The sequence below is a fragment of the Somniosus microcephalus genome, chromosome 15, assembly GCF_052327205.1.
Source record: "Somniosus microcephalus isolate GS21.2 chromosome 15, FLI_Smic_1.0, whole genome shotgun sequence".
Taxonomy (NCBI): domain Eukaryota; kingdom Metazoa; phylum Chordata; class Chondrichthyes; order Squaliformes; family Somniosidae; genus Somniosus; species Somniosus microcephalus.
In genome coordinates, this window is record NC_141001.1 from 48633781 (window position 1) to 48650955 (window position 17175).

A 17175-nucleotide genomic window follows, 5' to 3' on the forward strand; every position below is an offset into this window, starting at 1 on the left:
CACCTCCTCTATTTGGGAGTCTACCTTAGCCCTGCCGAGGACGCCTGGCCGGCAAACTGGCAGGAGCTGGAGGCCAAAGTCACCGCTCGCCTAGGACGCTGGACAGGACTGCTCCGAGTGTTATCCTACAGGGGTCGAGCGCTGGTCATAAACCAGCTGGTGGCTGCCATGTTGTGGTACCGGTTGGTCACTTTGATCCCTCCCCCTGCGTTTGTCGCCAAGATACAGAAGAAGCTCATCGACTTCTTCTGGGACAAAAGGAAGCACTGGGTCTCTGCTGCGGTTCTGTGTCTCCCGCTTAGGGAGGGCGGTCAGGCGCTGGTGTGCCTTCGCACCCAGGCGGCGACTTTCCGTATTCAGACGCTGCAGAGATACCTGTACGTAGAGAATCCTCCGAGATGGTGTGCGCTGGCGACGTTTTTCTTCCGCCAGCTGCACGGCCTCAATTACGACACGCAGCTCCTGTTTGTGAAAGTGGGCTGCAGGCGTGCCGGCCTGCAGGAGCTGCCTGTCTTCTACCAGGAACTACTATGGGTTTGGAACTATGTCGCTTCCAGGCGGAGCTCTCCCCCGTCAGGAGCGGCGGCTCTCCTTCGGGAGCCGCTGCTCAGGAATCCGCACCTCCGTGAATGTGGGTTCGGGCGGCTGGCGGAGGGTGGGGCTGTGGCTGGCGGTGTGACCAGAGTCGGGGACCTGCTCGATGTCGGAGGAGCGGGCTGGATGGCGCCGGAGGAGCTGGCGTGGCGCCTGTCCTGGGCCAACGTCCGGCTCGCGGCCGAAGCCATCGAGTCGGTGAAAGTGGCACTGGGCCCCGATTCCACTAGGTGTATCGAGGCGGCTCAAGCACGTGGGGCGATCCCGTCCGAGCTTACCCCCGTCCGGACGGAATTCCTTATTGGCGCCCGGCCCCGAAACTCCCTTCGGGAGCTGGCGCCTCACAACTTGAGCCGTCTCGAGGAAATACCCTCCGTGCCTTTTCATTCCGCGCGGAGGGGTTTCCTGTACGGGCTGCTCCTGCACACTCTCCACTTTGCCATCTTCGTCTGCCGTCCAGACACGCCTTGGCGTGGCGTCTTGCCGACTGGCGGTGGCGGAGGTCCCCAATGGAGGGCTCTCAACGCAGGAGTCCTCCCTTGTTCCATCGGGGACTTGGCCTGGAGGGTGTTGCACGGAGCGGTCCCGAGCAATAAGGTTTTAAGTAGGTTCACGGACTCCCAGGCCGCCTGTGTTTTTTGCGGCCTGGAGGAGTCCGTTTTCCACGTTTATATGGAGTGTGAGAGGTTGCAGCCCCTCTTTCACTACTTAAAGGGGCTGCTCCTCGATTTTTGGTTGCACTTCAGTCCCACGCTCTTGATCTACGGTCACCTGGTGCGGAGGGGAGCGGGTAGGCTGGAGGACCTCCTTGTGGGCCTGCTCCTGGGCCTGGCTAAAAGAGCAATCAATTGGTCCAGGCAGCGGGCGATCGAGGGGGTCATCCAGCCGGATTGCCTGCCTCTCTTCCGCGGCCGGGTAGCCCTGGAGATGGAGCACGCGGTGTCCGCTGGTACGCTTGAGTATTTCCGCGACCGTTGGGCGCCGCGGGGGCTGGAGTGCATCGTCAATTTGGAACACCAAATTTTAATTTGATTTATTAAGGTTTAGTTGAACTTTTGTTTATTTACAGTTGATCTGGTTTAAATTTTAAATTTCGGTTCAAATAAAAAGAGGACCTCCAACCAGTAAAGACCTGTTGAACTTTAATCTTGTAGCCTGTGTTTTATTAATTACAACTAGAACACACAGACTTTACACATGCGTGGTGCGCTCCTTCCATTTGCCCCTTAGAATTGCAATCGAGATTCTATGTATGTCATAGGACAGCGATTTGCACATTAATGTGGCTTATCACTGCAGACAAGCAGGCGCTCCGCTCACCTATCACAAGGCCCATTTCAAGATGGTAACGGAGCGCCAGCATAAATGGGGTGGTAAGTGATCCGACGGCATTTTCAGCCCACCGCCCTTGCGTCGGGTGGGTCGAGTTAAAATCGGGCACTTGATCTCTAGCTACAACTAAAGCCTATAGGGCATTCTTTAGACTCAAAACGGTTTGAAATCCTTTGATCAAACCTGACAATTATCCTCAAAAAATGACACAATGGTAAGGGATATTGAACATAATACTAATGAACAGATGTTCACATAGCTATTAATATTTTGACCATGTATATTTTAATTAACACCTTCAACAAATCTTCTGTATTCTGACTAATTTCCAGAAGAAGCAACCTGATTTTGTCCAATAGACATCTCATATTCTATTCTCCATTTTGAAATTTGGGTAATGAGGACAGCATCCATTTTAACTGTAATTTCCCTAATTGTCATAAGACAAAAACTCTTAATTTTGTCATACACACCCACCATCATCTGTTGATAGCTCTACTTTAAGGAGCACTAAGTTCCTTCCTCTAGCTCCCCTGAAAAAAAAACAAGCAATATCTCTATAACCCTTAAGCTCCTTTACAACAGCCAGTGATCCAGTATCGAAAACAAGGGTTTTCACACTCCAGTTTGATGTTTAACTTTGTGAAAATTAAACTTTGGGCAATGTAATTGTCATTATCTGTACACTATGAATGGCCAGTAAATGTCTCTGCATGGCATTTAAGTTAAAAAAAATCTGAATATAAACTTTTTTATCCATCTTTCTGGGTCATGCCATAACTGCAGCTGAGGGGACAGGTGAGAAACTTACTTCCAGACCTCTCTGAAGCTGCTCAAAGAAGCTATCTGAAAGCATACTTTCTAAGACTCTGTTTTCCCTCCTCTGGCTGTAGAAGCTACTGACCTACACTTTCACCTGAAATTGTAACACAGCAGCATGAATGGTCAAACCTATCTCCTATCAGTATTATGACACTGCGTGTTGATGGTCCAATGTGCTTTATCACCAATATAACAACAGAAAATGCTGGAAAAACTCAGCAGGCCAGGCAACATCTGTGGAGAGAGAAATAGAGTCAACGTTTCGGGTCGAAACCCCTCTACAGAAGCTTTATCACCACCCTGCTCATACTGCCTTTAATTTCTAAACCGGTACAATTGGTTCAACTGATAGATTTATTTGGCCACTTACTTCAGTGGTAGTATCTATGAATCATTTTGCAAGAACTTGTGTCCAACTATAATGTTGAAATAATGTACTAAAAGGTCATAAAAGAGTGATACATTATGCTGTAATTATAATTGGGTTACTAAACTTGTAGACCAGCCATTGGAAAAAAAAACATTAACAATGGAGCACACTGTGTTCTTGGTAGAAGAGAGAACTGGTTAATGTCTATCTAATGCTACAATAAATGCTAGGTTTTGAATAGCCTGAGGCTTTCTTCTGCTGTTACATAGACTTATAAAATCTAAAAAAAAGACTCGCATTTATGTAGTGCCTTTCACGACCTCTGTACGTCCCAAAGTGATTTACAGCCAATTAAGTACTTTTGATGTGTAGTCACTGTGGGAAACGCAGCAGCCAATTTGCACACACCAAGCTCCCACAAAGGGCACTGGCGGAGTGGGTGCGGGAACGCAGACATGGAGAGAAGACAGCAGGTCCCTCTCATATGGAGCCAATGCCACTCTCCTGGGGCTGCGTCTCTGCACTCTCACAGCTCTGGTACCAGGGATGAGGGACTTCGGTTATGTGGAGAGACTAGAGAAGCTGCGATTGTTTTCTTTAGAGCAGTGAAGGTAAAAGGGAGATTTAATAGAGGTGTTCAAAATTATGAGGTGTTTATTAGAGTAGATAGGGAGAAACTGTTTCCAGTGGCAGGAGAGTCGATAACCAGAGGACACAGATTTAAGATAATTAGCAAAAGAACCAGAGAGGAGATGAGAATTTTATTTACGTCATGAATTGTTATGATCTGGAATGCACTACCTTAAAGGGTGGTAAAAGCAGATTCAATAGTAACTTTCAAAAGGGAATTGAATAAATACTTGAAGGGAAAAAAATTACAGGGCTACGGGGATAGAGCAGGGGAGTGGGACTAATTGGATAGCTCTTTCAAAGAGCCGGCACAGACACAATGGGCCGAAGTGGCCTCCTTCTGTGCTGTATGATTCTGCACGAGAACAGAGTGCAGGAGTGATGTGAGGCTCTGGAAGTCTCTGTCAACACTGGCCCCCAGAGCGAAGATGGCAACAGTCTGAGCTTCCATGGCAGTGGTGTGAGGTAATTTTTGTTTGTGTATGGAAACTTATCTTTATTAAAGACTACATAAGTCAGCAGATTCATTAATAATGCAATAAATATTCTGCTTCTGTGTTCCTGGTGCACACCAACTGTGCATATCAGGAAATTGTGATCAGGAAACTTAAAAGGTGGTGGATACAGATTCAATAGTAGCCTTCAAAAGGGAATTGGTTAAACAGAAACATAGAAACATAGAAGATAGGAGCAGGAATAGGCCATTCGGCCCCTCTAGCCTGCTCCGCCATTCAATGCGATCATGGCTGATCGTCCAAATTCAGTACCCTGTTCCTGCCTTCTCTCCATATCCCTTGATCCCCCTAGCCTTAAGAAATATATCCAACTCCTTGAATATATTTAATGAATTGGCCTCTACTGCCTTCTGTGGTAGAGAATTCCACAGGTTCACCACTCTCTGGGTGAAGAAATTCCTCCTCATCTCTGTCCTAAATGGCTTACCCCTTATCCTTAGACTGTCACCCCTGGTTCTGGACTCCCCGACCATCGGGAACATCCTTCCAGCATCTAGTCTGTCCAGTCCTGTTAGAATTTTATAAGTTTCGATGAGATCCCTTCTCATTCTTCTAAACTCTAGCGAGTACAAGCCCAATCGACCCAATCTTTCCTCATACGTCATTCCTGCCATCCCAGGTATCAGCCTGGTGAATCTTTGCTGCACTCCCTCCATGGCAAGAACATCCTTCCTCCGATAAGGCGACCAAAACTGCACACAATACTCAAGATGTGGTCTCACCAAGGCCCTGTACAACTGCAGCAAGACATCCTTGTTCCTGTACTCAAACCCTCTTGCTACGAAGGCCAACATACCATTTGCCTTCTTAACCGCCTGCTGCACCTGCATGCTTACCTTCAGCGACTGGTGCACAAGGACACCCAGGTCTCGTTGCACTTCCCCTTCTCCCAATCTATTGCCATTCAGATAATAAGCTGCCTTCCTGTTTTTGACACCAAAGTGGATAATCTCGCATTTATCCACGTTATATTGCACCTGCCATGCTTCTGCCCAATCACCCAACCTGTCCAAATCATACTGGAGTTTCTCGGTATCCTCCTCACAGCACACACGCCCACCCAGCTTTGTGTCGTCTGCAAACTTGGAGATATTACATCTAGTTCCCTCATCCAGATCATTAATATATATTGTGAATAGCTGGGGTCCAAGGACCGATCCCTGCGGTACCCCACTAGTCACTGCCTACCACTCGGAAAAAGAGCCGTTTATTCCAACTCTTTGCTTTCTGTCTGCCAACCAGTTCTCTATCCAAGTCAATACCTTGCCCCCAATCCCATGTGCCTTAATTTTACACGCTAATCTCTTATGCGGGACCTTATCGAAAGCCTTTTGAAAATACAAATACACCACATCCACTGGTTCTCCCTTATCTATTTTACCAGTTACATCCTCAAAAAATTCCAGCAGATTAGTCAAGCATGATTTACCTTTTGTAAATCCATGTTGACTTTGTCCGATCTGGTCACTTTTTTCCAAGTGTGCTGCTATTACATCCTTTATGATAGCAAAATACTGCGGATGTTGGAAATCCGAAATAACAACAGAAATTCTGGAAAAACTCAGCAGGTCAGGCAACATCCGTGGACAGAAATTTGAGTTGAAGTTTCGGGTCGAACCCTTCTTCAAAACTGGAAAGAAAAGATAGATCGGAGGCAGGGCTGCGATCGGACAGAAGAATAAAAGAAACAAAAGAAGTAGAAAAGAGACAATAAAAGGTATTAGAAGCTAGACGAGATGGTAATAGGCTGAGATTAGGTGTAAAGTGTACTGGCAGGGCAAGAGATAGCTGCCAGGTGTGAGAGAGAAACAAAAGGAAAGGGGGGGGTGGGGAAAAGGAGTGGAAAAATTACAAGAAAAAATGAAATAGGGGCCGAGGTTATGATCTGAAATTCTTGAACTCGATATTGAGTCCGGAAGGCTGCAGAGTGCCTAATCGGAAGATGAGGTGCTGTTCCTTGAGTTTACGTTGAGCTTCCGTGGAACAATACAAGAGGCCAAGGACGGTGAGGTCCGAGTGGGAATGGAGCGGTGAATTAAAATGACAGGCGACCGGAAGCTCAGGGTCACCCTTACGGACAGAACGGAGGTGTTCCGCAAATGGACTCTAGCATTTTCCCCGCTACCGTTGTCAGGCTTACCGGTCTGTAATTCCCCGTTTTCTCTCTACCACCCTTTTTGAACAGTGGGGTAACATTAGCTACCCGCCAATCCATGGGTACTGTTCCAGAGTCTATCGAATTTTGGAAGATGACCCGCAATGCATCTACTATTTCTAGGGTCACTTCCTTAAGTACCCTCGGATGTAGATTATCAGTCCCTGGGGAATTATCAGCCCTCAATCCCATCAATTTCCCTAACACCATTTCCCTACAAATACTGATTTCTATCAGTTCCTCCCTGTCATTAGACCCTATGTTCCCCGACATCTTTGGGAGGTTATTTGTGTCCTCCTTTGTGAAGACAGAACCAAAGTATGTATTTAATTGGTCTGCCATTTCTTTGTTCCCCATTATAAATTCCCCTGATTCTGACTGCAAGGGACCTACGCTTGACTTCACCAATCTTTTTCTCTTCACATATCTATAAAAGCTTTTACAGTCAGTTTTTATGTTCCCTGCAAGCTTACTCTCATACTCTATTTCCCCCCTTTTAATTAATCCCTTTGCCCTCCTTTATTGAATCCTAAACTGCTCCCAATCCTCAGGTTTACTGCTTTTTCTGGCCAATTTATATGTCCTCTCCTTGGATCTTATGCTATCCCTAATTTCCCTTGTTAGCCACGGTTGGGTCACCTTTTTTGTTTTATTTTTATGCCAAATTGGGATGAACAAATTTTGTAGTTCATCCATGCGATCTTTGAATGTTTGCCATTGCCCATCCACTATCATCCCTTTGAGTGTCATTCCCCAATCAATCCTACCCAACTCGCACCTCATATCATCGTAGTCTCCTTTATTTAAATTCAGGACCCTAGTCTCCGAGTCAACTATTTCACTCTCCATCTTAATGAAGAATTCTATCATATTATGATCGCTCTGACCCAAGGGGCCTCGCACAACAAGATTGCTAATTAATCCTCTCTCATTACATAATACCCAGTCTAAGATGGCCTGATCTCTAGTTGGTTCCTCGACATATTGATCCAGGAAACCATCCCGTATACACTCCAGGAATTCCTCCTCCACAGTATTGTTACTAATCTGGTTAGCCCAATCTATATGTAGATTAAAGTCACCCATGATAACTGCTGTGCCCTTATTGCACGCTTCTCTAATTTCCCATTTGATGTCATCCCCGACCTCCGCATTACTGTTTGGAGGTCTATATACCACTCCCACTAACGTTTTCTGCCCCTTGGTATTTTTCAGTTCTACCCATACAGATTCCACATCATCAGAGCTAATATCCTTCCTTTCAGTTGTATTAATCCCCTCTTTAACCAGCAATGCTACCCCACCTCCTTTTCCTTTTTGCCTATCTTTCCTGAATATTGAATATCCCGGGATATTGAGTTCCCAGCCTTGGCCACCCTGGAGCCATGTTTCCGTAATCCCAATCATATCATATTCGTTTACCTCTATTTGCGCAGCTAATTCATCCACCTTATTACGAATGCTCCTTGCATTAAGACACAAAGCCTTCAGGCTTGTTTTTTTAACACTCTTAGATCTTTTAGAATTATTATTTACTGTGGCCATGTCTGATTTAAACCCTTGATTTCTCTGCCTGCCACTTTTGTTTTTCTCCTTCCTGTCTTTTGCTTTTATCCTTGTTTCCCTTTCCTCTGTCTCTCCGCTCAGGTTCCCAACCCCCTGCCATTTTCGTTTAAACCCTCCTCCAGAGCATTAGCAAACACTCCCCCTAGGACATCGGTCCCGGCCCTGCCCAGGTGCAAACCGTCCGTTTTGTACTGGTCCCACCTCCCCCAGAACCGGTTCCAATGTCCCAGGAATTTGAATCCCCCCCCCTTGCACCATTCCTCTAGCCATGTATTTATCTGAAATATCTTTCTATTTCTACTCTGACTAGCACGTGGCACTGGTAGCAATCCTGAGATTACTACCTTTGAGGTCCTATTTTTTAATTTACCTCCTAACTCCCTCTATTCAGCTTTTAGGACCTCATCCCGGTTTTTACCTATATCGTTGGTACCTATATGCACCACGACGACTGGCTGTTCACCCTCCCCTTCCAAAATGTTCTGCAGCCGCTCCGAGACATCCTTTACCCTTGCACCAGGGAGGCAACACACCATCCTGGAGTCTCGTTTGCGGCCGCAGAAACGCCTATCTATTCCCCTTACAATAGAATCCCCTATCACTATAGCTCTCCCAGTCTTTTTCCTCCGATCCTGTGCAGCAGAACCACCCCTGGTGCCAGGAAGTTGGCTGTTGCTACCTTCCCCTGGTAAGCCATCCCCCCCATCAGTATCCAAAGCGGTATATCTGTTTGAGAGGGGGATGGCCACAGGGGACCCCTGCACTACCTGCCTGCGCCTACTACTCTGTCTGTTGGTCACCCGTTCCCTCTCTGCCTGTGCCAACTTTACCTGCGGTGTGACCAACTGATCAAATGTGCTATTCACGACGTCCTCAGCATCGCGAATGGTCCAGTATGTATCCAATCGCTGCTCCAGCACCATAATGCGGTCTGCCAGTAGCTGCAACTGGACACACTTCCTGCACACATGGTTGTCAGGGACACAGGAAGTGTCCCTGAGTTCCCACATAGTGCAGGAGGAGCATACCACGGCACCGGGCTGTCCTGCCATGACTTACCCTTTAATTAATTGGAATTAAATTAAACAAATGAATCCCACCAATTTCACTACAGTTAAATGATATATTTAAGGGCCCTGGTTTACAAACTGTCCCGCTACACCACAGAGACCTTAAAAACTATAAACCACAGAGTTAAAGTTTTAAAAAAGAGAGAAATACTCCCAACCAATCACTTAGCTGCTTTGTGGTGACCTCACACCTCGATTCCTTTTTACTTCTCTCTCTCTGAGATTGGAGATTAGTAAGCTTACCCGCGCCTCGGGCTTACCTTTTATAGGCCGCTGCCGCTCTGAGACCTACCCGCGCCTCGGGCTTACCTTTTATAGGTCGCTGCTGCTCGGATTCCCGCCGCTGCCGCTCTGAGGCCTACCCGCGCCTCGGGCTTACCTTTTATAGGTCGCTGCCACTCGGATACCCGCCGCTGCTGCTCTGAGGCCTACCCGCACCTCGGGCTTACCTTTTATAGGTCGCTGCCGCTCGGATTCCCGCCGCTGCTGCTCTGAGGCCTACCCGTGCCACGGGCTTACCTTTTATAGGTCGCTGCCGCTCGGATTCCTGCCGCTGCTGCTCTGAGGCCTACCCGTGCCTCGGGCTTACCTTTTATAGGTCGCTGCCGCTCGGATACCTGCCGCTGCTGCTCTGAGGCCTACCCACGCCTCGGGCTTACCTTTTATAGGTCGCTGCCGCTCGAGTTCCCACCGCTGCCACTCTGAGGCCTACCCGCGCCTCGGGCTTACCTTTTATAGGTCGCTGCCGCTCGGATTCCCGCCGCTGCCGCTCTGAGGCCTACCCGCGCCTCGGTTTTACCTTTTATAGGTCGCTGCCGCTCGGATTCCCGCCGCTGCCGCTCTGAGGCCTACCCGCGCCTCGGGCTTACCTTTTATAGGTCGCTGCCGCTTGAGTTCCCGCCACTGCTTGAAGGAGAAACGGTAGCATAGTGGTTATGTTACTGGAGCAGTAATCCAGAGGTCTGAAGCCATGAGTTCAAATCATGAGATAGGGAATTTAAATTCTGGAATAAAAAGCTAGTATCAGTAATGATGACCATAAAACAATTGGATTGTTGTAAAAACCCACCTGGTTTACTAATGTCCTTTAGGGAAAGAAACCTGCTACCCTCACCTGGCCTGGCCTATATGTGACTCCAGACCCAGAGCAATGTGGTTGACTCCTAAATGCCCTCTGAAATGGCCTAGCAAGCCAGTAAGTTGTCAAGAAAGCAGCTCACCACATTCTCAAGGGCAATTAGGGATGGGCAATAAATGCCAGCGATGCCCATGTCCTGTGAATGAATTTTTTTTTAAATTGCAGGGAGTGGGACTAACTGGATTGCTCTTCGAAAGAGCCAGCGCAGACTCGATGAGCTGAATGGCCTCCTTCTGTGCTGTACTGTTCTATGATTCTATAAATTGTACCTTTTCCCAAGCTATGATTGCCTGTTCATTAACTTTAAGAAGCAGAAGATTTATGCTTAAGTGCTTTAAGTGTCAGCTGTGGCTCAGTTGGTAGCGCCCTCGCCTCTGAGTCAGAGGGTGTGGGTTCAAGTCCCACTGCAGAGACTTGAGTACAAAAATCTAGACTGACAACAAGTGCAGTACTGAGGGAGTGCTGCACTGTCGGAGGTGCCATCTTTTGGATGAGACATTAAACAGAGGCCCCGTCTGCTCTCTCAGGTTGACATAAACAATCCCATGACGCTATTTCGAAGAAGAGCAGGTGAGCTATCCCTGGTGTCCTGGCCAATATTTATTCCTCAATCAACATCACTAAAACAGATTATCTGGTCATTATCACATTGCTGTTTGTGGGAGCTTGCTGTGTGTAAATTGGCTGCTGCATTTCCTACATTACAACAGTGACTCCATTCCAAAAGTACTTCATTGGCTGTAAAGCACTTTGGGACTTCTGGAGGTCATGAAGGGCGTTACATAAATGCAAGTCTAACGAGGAAAATGATTGGTGGTATCAGAGGGTTCAAAAGGGGCTTTGGATGGGTCAGGGAGGGAACACAATGGGGGGTGATACGCTTATCAATTACTCCATAAAAGACGATGAATCAGGAAGGTGATGAAAAGGCTTTTATTAACTAGAGAACAGAGCATGCCTCTCGTGGGTGGCTGATTCCAAGAAGGAAGTGAGTCGGCGAAACCCCCACCTTTATACCTGGTCATGTGGGCGGAGTCAGCTGAGGCATGCCTTGGTACACAGCGCCACCCAAAGGTAACAATATACAATAACAGTGGTTTACCACATTCACCCCTTGTTTAAAATTAAGTCCGGCGGGGTGAAGGGTACTACAAGTTCGTGTAGTTAAGTCTATCAGGAGGCCTTGTCTGACGTCCTGATCGTCGTGGTGGCGGCGGCGGTGTTGCAGCATCCAACGTCGGATCTGGTGTCTGGGTGGTCAACGAAGGGTCCTGGGGCTCCGGCATGTCGTCAACAGGGGTTGGATTGGGAGGGGTGGTGGGGGATAACGGTGGTAGTTCAGGGGTACCCGAGGGTGCGAGATCTCGTATGGAGACCGTGTCCTCCCGCCCGTCTGGGTATGTCACCCAGGCATACTGGGGGTTGGCGTGTAGGAGGTGCACCCTCTCGACCAGGGGGTCCGTTTTATGGGTCCTTACGTGCCTCCGCAGTAGGACGGGCCCAGGAGAAGTCAGCCATGCCGGTAGCGAGGTTCCCGATGTGGACTTCCTGGGGAAAATGAACATTTGCTCATGAGGGGTGGCATTAGTGGCAGTACAAAGCAGTGACCGGATGGAGTGGAGCGCCGCAGGGAGGACCTCCTGCCAGCGAGAGGTCGGAAGGCCCTCAGATTTTAAGGCTAAGAGGACGGCCTTCCAAACCGTCGCGTTCTCTCTTTCCACCTGGCCGTTCCCCCGGGGGTTGTAGCTGGTGGTTCTGCTCGTAGCAATACCTCTCGCTAGCAGGTACTGCCGAAGTTCGTCGCTCATGAAAGATGAGCCCCTGTCGCTATGTATATAGCTAGGGAACCCGAACAAGGCGAAGAGGTCATTCAGACATTTGATGACCGTGGTACTGGTCATGTCTGGGCAAGGGATGGCAAACGGGAAATGGGAGTACTCATCAATTATGTTGAGGAAGTACACATTGCGGTCAGAGGAGGGGAGGGGCCCTTTAAAATCGACGCTCAGGCGCTCGAAGGGGCGAGTGGCCTTGACCAGGCTTGCTCTGTCCGGCCTATAAAAGTGCGGTTTGCACTCGGCACAGATTTGGCAGTTCCTGGTCATGGTCCTGACCTCCTCGATGGAGTAGGGCAGGTTACGGGATTTGATGAAATGGAAGAACCTGGTGACCCCCGGGTGGCAGAGGTCATTGTGGAGGGTCTGCAGTCTATCAACCTGCGCGTTGGCGCATGTACCACGTGATAGGGCGTCTGGGGGCTCATTTAGTTTCCCGGGCCGGTACAAGATATCATAATTGTAGGTGGAGAGTTCGATTCTCCACCTCAAGATCTTGTCGTTCTTGATTTTGCCCCTCTGCTTATTATTAAACATAAAAGCTACTGAACGCTGGTCAGTGAGCAGGGTAAACCGTTTTCCGGCCAGGTAATGCCTCCAGTGACGCACCGCTTCCACAATAGCCTGGGCCTCCTTTTCGACAGAGGAGTGTCGGGTCTCGGGGCCCTGGAGGGTCCTTGAGAAAAAGGCCACGGGTCTGCCCGCCTGGTTAAGGGTCGCAGCTAGGGCGAAGTCGGATGCATCGCTCTCCACTTGGAAGGGGATCGACTCATCCACTGCGTGCATTGTGGCCTTCGCGATATCGCTCTTGATAAGAGTGAAGGCTGCACACGCCTCTGGTGTCAGGGGGAAGGAGGTGGATTTGATGAGGGGTCTAGCTTTGTCTGCATAGTGGGGCACCCACTGGGCATAGTAGGAGAAAAACCCCGGGCATCTCTTCAATGCTTTTTGGCAGTGGGGGAGGGGTAGCTCCATTAGGGGGCGCATTCTGTCGGGGTCGGGCCCGATGACTCCATTCTCCACCACGCAGCCGAGAATGGCGAGGCGTTTGGTGCGAAACATACATTTCTCTTTATTGTACGTTAGGTTCAGCCGTTGGGCCGTACGGAGGAATTTTTCTAGATTAACGTCATGGTCCTGCTGGTCGTGGCCACAGATGGTGACGTTATCCAGATAGGGAAAGGTGGCCTGCAGCGCGTTCTCGTCAACCATCCGGTCCATCTCCCTTTGGAAGACCGAAACCCCGTTGGTGACGCCGAAGGGAACCCTAAGGAAGTGGTAGAGGCGGCCGTTCGCCTCGAAGGCAGTATACTGGCGGTCCTCATGGCGGATGGGGAGCTGGTGGTATGCTGACTTAAGGTCAATGGTGGAGAATACTTTGTATTGCGCAATCTGGTTGACCATATCAGATATGCGAGGAAGGGGGTATGCGTCCAGCTGAGTGTACCGGTTTATGGTTTGGCTGTAGTCAATGACCAGGCGGCGTTTATCAGTGGTTTTAACGACTACAACCTGGGCTCGCCAGGGGCTAGTGCTCCCTTCGATAATGCCCTCCTTCAAGAGCCGCTCCACCTCAGAACTAATGAAAGCTCTGTCCCCGGCGCTGTACCGCCCGCTCTTGGTAGCGATGGGTTTACAGTCGTGGGTGAGGTTAGCGAACAAGGGAGGGGGGGGGACTTTTAGTGTGGAAAGGCTGCAGGTGGTTTGCGGCGGGCGATTTAAAAGGTGTTGGTTGCAGACTGTGAGTGGGGGGAGGGGTCCACCGTATGCTAATGTGACACTTTTAAGGTGGCACTGAAAATCCAACCCTAGCAGCACGGCAGCGCAGAGACGGGGCAGGACTAGAAGTTTAAAATTTTTATATTCTGTGCCCCCAACCGAAAGGGTCACCACACAGTAGCCGCCGACGTCCATTGAATGGGACTTGGACGCCATAGAAATCCGATGGCGCGTCGGCAGGACCGTGAGGGAGTGGCTACGTACCGTGTCTGGGTGAATAAAACTCTCTGTGCTCCCGCTGTCGATTAGGCAAGTGGTGGCGCGGCCGTTTACCGTGATATCCATCATGGAGCTGGATAGATGATGAGGGAGGGCTTGATCCAGCGTAACGGAGGCCAGTGTATGGCTTAGTGAGTCGGTATGGTCGTCCGACGGGACGGTGGTCGAGTCCGGAGACGAAGTGGCGGTTGAGTGCGGCGGATAAAATGGCGGCGGCCATGCGGCCGGAGGTGCACAAAATGGCGGATAAGATGGCTGCCCCCATGGTTCGCACGCGGCGCTGCTGGCGTTCGCTGGTTTCCCCCTGCAGGCATTGGCGTAATGGCCTTTCTTCCCGCAGCCCGAGCAGGTAGCGGTCTTAGCCGGGCAGTGCGCTCTAGGTTGTTTTAACTGGCCACAGAAATAGCATTTTTGGGCCTGGTTACGGGGCATCGCTGCGGTTCTTACCGGGGGCGGCTGTCCCAGTTGATTTCGGGACATCGCTGCAGCAGTTGGTGCCGGGGGCGGCGGTCCCATGTCCCACGGTTGCGATGGCCATGGCGCGGCGCCGTTACGTGAGTATGCTTCGAGGTTTCGGTGGGCCGCATCTAGCGAGAGCGCAAGGGCTACGGCCGTCTTCAGGTCGAGCTCCTTGCTTTCGAGCAGTCTCTGCCGGGAGTAGTCGGACTGGAGGCCCCTGACGAAGGCATCACAAGTAAGTCCCTCCGCGTGCCCCGCAGCCGTTACCTCCTTACAGTCGCAGTCTCTGCAGGGTGTCTGTAACGCCCGTAAAAATGCCTCTACCGATTCCCCCAGTTGCTGCCTGCGGGATCCCAAGAGGTGTCTGGCGTAAATCGTGTTCACTCGGCGCGTGTATTGCCCTTTTAGTAGTTCGAGGGCCGCCGTGTACGTAGTAGTGTCCCGGATGAGCGTATATACTTGAGGGCTCACCTGGGCGGTCAAAACTTTTAGTTTGTTCTCCTCCGATGTCACGGCGGAGGCTCCTAGGAAGGATTCAAAGCAGCTCAGCCAGTGTTCGAAATTGGTTGATGAACCCGCTGCTTGAGGGTCGAGGTCCAGGCATGCCGGTCTGAGGGCTCGCAGCAACACCTGCTGTTGTTGCTGTTCAGGTGTCGCCATTTTACTTCTAGTTAATAAAATTGATACGCTTATCAATTACTCCATAAAAGACGATGAATCAGGAAGGTGATGAAAAGGCTTTTATTAACTAGAGAACAGAGCATGCCTCTCGTGGGTGGCTGGTTCCAAGAAGGAAGTGAGTCGGCGAAACCCCCACCTTTATACCTGGTCATGTGGGCGGAGTCAGCTGAGGCATGCCTTGGTACACAGCGCCACCCAGAGGTAACAATATACAATAACAGTGGTTTACCACAGGGGGGGGTTGGGATGAGCCATTAGTTTGAGATGAGCCATTACAGTTTGGATCGCATTCTCCTGGATCTTTCTCACAAGGCTCTTAGACTCAACTTCCCACAATACTGCCAGATCCCAGCAGCACCCAATATTGCCAAACTCTACCCCGATGATCCAAAAACCTTTCCCCAGACTTCTCCTCCACACACTGATTACAGGACCTCTCACAGTGCTCACAAACTCGTATACCACATTCACAGAGCTCCCTGATGCAGAAAAACACCCAGTACTCTTAGATGCTGAGACTTCCTGCCCAAGATCCCAGAATCCGTATGCCAGTGAGCCAAGGGCCTGCTCCACTGAGACTAGATCTTCCCCAGCTAATTATTCCAGAACATTGGCATACCCCTTCCAATACTTCCAGACCCTGGAACCCCACCCCTTCAAAATACTGCTAGACTCTGAGATGCCATCTCAGTACTGCCAGACACACAGCCCCATTCCGAGTGCTCCCAGGGCCACCCATAATGCTGTTAAGTCAATGTCCTGGTAATACAATTTGGTTTAAGAAAGAAAGAAAAAACTTGCATTTATATAGCACCTTCCATGACCTTAGAACATCCAAAAGTGTTTTATAGCTAATGAACTACATTTGAAGTGTAATTACTGTTGTAGTGTAGGGAAATGCAGCAGCCAATTTATGCACAGTAAGGTCCCACAAACAGCAATGACATAAATGACAAGATACAATGCTCTTCTCGATCTTTCTGGCTGCAATGCTCCATCTCACCCTCAGCAAGCTCCCCACTGGAGTGGAGCTAAACTACAGAACAAACTGGAAACTGTTCAACCTCCGTCACCTCCGGTCCGGTTCCAAGGTTGTCCCATCATCTGTCATCGAATTACAGTATGCAGACGGCGCTTGCGTCTGCGCACACTCTGAGGCCGAACTCCAAACCACCGTCAGCACCTTCACCGAAGCGTACGAGAGCATGGGCCTTACACTAAACATCCGTAAGACAAAGGTCCTCTGCCAATCTGCCCCCCATACAGTACTGCTCCCCGATTATCAAAATCCATGACGAAGCCTTGGACAACGTGGACCACTTTCCATACCTCGGGAGCCTACTGTCAACAAGAGTAGACGTCGATGACGGAGTCCAATACCGCCTTCAGTGTGCCAGTGCAGCCTTCGGTCGCCTGAGGAAGAGAGTGTTTGAAGACCAGGACCTCAAACCCAGCGTCAGGCTCATGGTCTACAGAGCAGTAGTGATACCCGCCCTCCTGTATGCCTCAGAGACATGGACCATGTACAGCAGGCACCTCAAAGCACTGGAGAGGTACCACCAACACTGCCTCCGCAAGATTCTGCAAATCCATTGGCAGGATAGGCGCACCAATGCCAGTGTTCTCGCTCAGGCCAACATCCCCAGCATCGAAGCTTTGACCATGCTCGATCAGCTCCGATGAACGGGTCACATCGTCCGCATGCCCGATATGAGACTCCCAAAACAAGCGCTCTACTCGGAGCTCCGGCACGGCAAGAGAGCCCCAGGTGGGTAGAGGAAACGCTTCAAGGAAACCCTCAAAGCCTCCTTGAAAAAGCGTAACATCCCTACCGACACCTGGGAATCCCTGGCCCAAGACCACACAAAGTGGAGGAGAAGCATCCGAGAAGGCGCCGAACACCTCGAGTCTCTTCGCCGGGAGCAAGCGGAAGCTAAGCACAAACAGCGAAAGGAGCGCACGTCAACCCAAGCACCCCACCCACCCGCCCTTTCAACCACCGTCTGCCCC